This window comes from Fundulus heteroclitus, chromosome 5 (assembly GCF_011125445.2).
Source record: "Fundulus heteroclitus isolate FHET01 chromosome 5, MU-UCD_Fhet_4.1, whole genome shotgun sequence".
Taxonomy (NCBI): Eukaryota; Metazoa; Chordata; class Actinopteri; order Cyprinodontiformes; family Fundulidae; genus Fundulus; species Fundulus heteroclitus.
In genome coordinates, this window is record NC_046365.1 from 6,017,178 (window position 1) to 6,021,647 (window position 4,470).

Consider the following 4,470-nt stretch of genomic DNA (forward strand, 5'->3'; position numbering starts at 1 on the left):
TTTTTAATTTATATAGAAAGCTTTAAAACTTCAGAAGTTACAGAAGAATCCGGCTGCTGGGCGTCCAACCATATTCCCGTCTCTCTTTTTCCTCCTAAATCTGACACCAGTGGCATCCATCAAGTCATGGAAGGACTGAAAACGTCACCAGATCACCCACACATTCTGCCCATCCACTTCACGTGGCTTCAGAATGCCGTTAGACAGGGTTGTGGCCCAGAGCCGGGATACACAAAACCCGGACCGATTTAAGACGGACCGAAAATTCAAGTCTCTGCTGGAAAGACCCAACTCTTTGAGATGTTGTTGTTCTGTTGTGTTGTGGTCTGCAGGACGGCTCTCTGCAAAAGCACATTACAGGCCACACAGCTGCACACACACACACACACACACACACACACACACACACACACACACACACACACACACACACACACACACACGGTAAGCAAACTCAGGTGCCTGCTGCAGATTTTATTATTTCAGCCCAGGAGTATAACAGGAAAAGGAAAGGCTTGCTGTTGCAGGCACCTGCTTTTGATCTGAGGCGCTTTGTTGCCATAAAGGCCTCACAGTTCAAACAAGAGAGTCACAATTGAGCGAGTGGAGCATACTTCAGTTCAAGCCGAGATCGGGCAGGAAATCAACAAAGGATCTGACATTAGCACGCAGAGGCAACAGCGCACAGACCATTAGCTGCGTCTGAAATGAGCCGCTTCCTCTGGGCTTTCAGTCTGCATTAAAGTCGAGGAGGAAAGGTTCTGTATGAACACACTAGGAGGAGGAGGAGGAGGAGGAGGAAAAGAGAGGCAGATGAGCCGGGTTTGTGGGATGCATCACACTAGGAACATTTCCTCCTGTCTCTCACACACGCATTAACACGAGGTACGGCCAGGGCAGTACATAATGCATGATGATATTAGCTTAAGTGGGTGGAAAGCTGTGCTACCTCTGCTGCAGCGGCACGGTAACCAGGAAATGGAACCGGTCATTAGAAAACACGATCTGAAAGCAAAGACTCAGAATTGAATTGGACCTTCCCTGAAAGCTGCAAAGTTGCAGCAGAAACAGGAGTTGTTGTTTTTTTTTTAGGTAAGGCCAAGAATCTCCTGCAGACAAAGGGGATAAAACTGACTTTACTGTAGACCCCCTAAAGTGGGGGTCCTGAGATGATTTGTTGCTGATGTGCTAAACAGATTTAGTCATTATTAGTGAAACCAAAACCAAATTATAACTTCACAAGATGCTCAATATTCCTCAGTTTAACGCAGGGAGAATGGTACACTGCAAAACGGATCTAAAAATAAGTAAAATGTTCTTAAAGTTAGTCTATTTATCCTTGATTTGAGCATGTAAATAGGATTATCTGCTATTGGAATGAGTATTTTTGACCTCTAAAATAAGATAATTAGATAAACTGCACTTGAAATAAGATGATGGAGATGAGTTGTTCCTATTTTACGTGCAAAAATCAAATTCCATTGGCAAATCAGCTTATTTACCTGCTCAAATCAAGGACAAATGCACTCATTTTAAGAACATTTCACTTATTTTTAGTTCTGTTTTAGCAGTGTGTAATTATTTTGAAAGTACTTTGTTCTGGTGATATGACTTTACTCTCATTACCCCCACCACCCACCCACACCAAATTAAAAAAATCCCACCTGCCAAAAAGGGGGTTTGCAGGCTGAAAGGTTTGGGAACCCCTGCTTTAGACTAAAAGTACACAACTAAAATAACATTTAAGAAAGTATTAAACATGCTCACATTTTTGCAGTAAAAATTATTTTAATTCGCTGTAAGCAGAGAATCATCATAATGAACAGAAAGACTTGAAAAGATCAGTCTGTGTGCAATTAATCAATATGTTTTACTTAGTGAATGTAGTTACTGACATAAAATAACTTAATATCTAAATGACTGACTGTACACCACAAAAAATTGATAAAAACTGTATGTCTGTCACTCATTTCAGAAAGTCTGACTCATAGATTCATTCAACACAGAGTGGAATATTTCAAGCCTTTATTTCTTGTCATTTTAACGATCAAGTCGTACAGATAAATAAAAACTACATTCAGTGTCTCAGAGAATAGCAACATCGCATAAGATCGATAAAAAAAAGAAATTTTTCTGATAACTACATCTATTTCTATGCACCTGACACTTGGTTGGGTTTCTTCTGAGTGAAATAATGCATCAGTGGGGCGTAGCATGAAGATGATAATGAGGTAAAATCCAGTTTGGGAGAACTTTGCAGGGAGTGGACTGAGGCTGGAGTCAGCGCATCAAGAGCCATGAGGGAATCCTACAAATGTCCCTTTCCTTGCGTCAAACCACCTCTGAACCAGAAACGACGTCAGAAGGGTGAACCGGACTAATGCCCAGTGGTGCAAAGTCCTCTTATCAGATAAAAGTACGTTGCTTGAAGTCGTGTGAATGCAGCCGTCTACCAGGACATTTTAGAGCCGTCATGCCTCCTGGTGACAAATTCCATGGAGATGCTGGTTTCATTTTCCAGCAGGACTTGGTACCGGTCCACACTGCCTAAGGTACAAAAAGCTGCTTCAATGACCCTGGTGGTACTGTGTTGGATTGGTCAGCAAACTGGCCTGACCTGAACCCAGTAGATAATCTCTGGGCTGTTAAGAGGAAGATGAGAGACACCAACCTAAATGCAAATAACCTGAAGGCAGCTATCAAAGCAACCTGGGCTTCCTGAACACCTCAGCAGAACCGCAGCCTGATGGCCTCCATGACACGCCGCACTGATGCAGTAACTCATGCAGCCCTGACCAAATATAGAAGGCATATAATGGACTGTACATAGGCATACTTTTCAGTAGGCTGCTTTTGCTCAAACACTTTATGTAATATTCAAATTTTATGAGAAAGGTAATTGAAGTTTTTTATGAGTTTGACTCTTTGAATTAAAATGCACTTTTTTTTTATTACAGTTTTTATTGATCGCTTTGGAGTCAACTCAAAACCTACATTTTTCAAAACAGTTAACGCAGAGGCCTAAACAGTGGCAACAATGGTCAAAATTACACATTTTGTTTGCAAAAGGCTCAAACTCTGCCAAAACATTTAAAATACGAACCAAAAGCTAATTTTGCCCTCAAACAACAGAACCTGCACACAAATGTTTGAGCCCTTCCAATCATTCATTACACAAGGGGCAACAAAATACAGAATACCGCACTCAATGTGAATCAGTGCAGCATTGCTGGTCATTTTAGCCAAAGACTGTATGCAGCTTACATGTCAGTGTCATTTGTAGTCAAATTTGCCTTCTTGCAAAAAATGGATCCAGAATCAGATATGCTGTGATCCAAATTCTATTGATTATTCATTCTTTTTTTTCAGATAGTGGCTAACAAATGAAATATTCCAACAGAAGATACTAGGGCTGTCTGTCTCTTCTAGTCTCTTCTCTCTTGACGAATAGGCCACATGGCTTCTTCTACATCACACTCAATATTTTTCCTTGCGACGCACCTAGGAGAAAATCTTCTTGCATGTCTGATCCATCCTTGACATGCCTCTGCATCTACATCTTGTGCAGCAGCAGTCATTGCATTGAGCAAGGGCGTCTGCTCATAGGGGCAGTGATCATATACTTTCCATCTCCATGCGCTGAAGAATTCCTCTATAGGAATAGATATATATCTGAATATAATGTATAGCAGCAATACCTGCTCTCCCATTGAAAACTCTTACAATGGATGCAACCGTGCTTCTATTGAGAACAGGTTGGACTCTTTGTCCCGCCCCTCTAAGTGAAAGGCCATGATTTACCACATGATCAATCACAGTTGCCTAAATTTCATCTGTAACTTCAGCCCTTCCAGCTACACCTCCACCTCACACACGGATTCCTCTTCCTCAGACTCCTCTTCCTCTGACCCGTCTACCTCTTACTGACTCTCATCTGCCTCAGACCACCCATGCTTACAAAGGACAACACACAGCATGGCACCTTTTAAGGCCTGCAGACTGATTGCAAATTGAAAAGTTGTATAAAGAAGTGTCAAACAGGTGCTTCAGTGATTTTATTCTGATCAAGAAGTTTCTAAGGACTTGGAACATATGGTTTCTGTTTTGCTACCACAGCTAAAGCAATGGAGTTTGGACTGCATGAATGACATCTACGTTAACTGTTTTGCAAAAGGGTGGAGAAAATGTGTCAAACCAATAAAATGGGTTAACTCATTTGCAAGAGGAGTCTTTTGCTCTGCAGAGATGGTGATGCTGAAAACCGAGAGGTTGGCAGTTTCTTCAAACAGGTCAAAGCAATAAAAAAACTGTAATATGTGAAATGGCCGTGTTGTCCCGTTCAGTGATGATGGTCAACTCTGTAAGACCTGCAAGCAGAAATCTGTTGTTGGATGAGGTTATGGCTCCTCCAACTGGTCACATAGTGGAACTACAGCGGGCGTTAGGACCACAATAACCCAACAGAAGAGA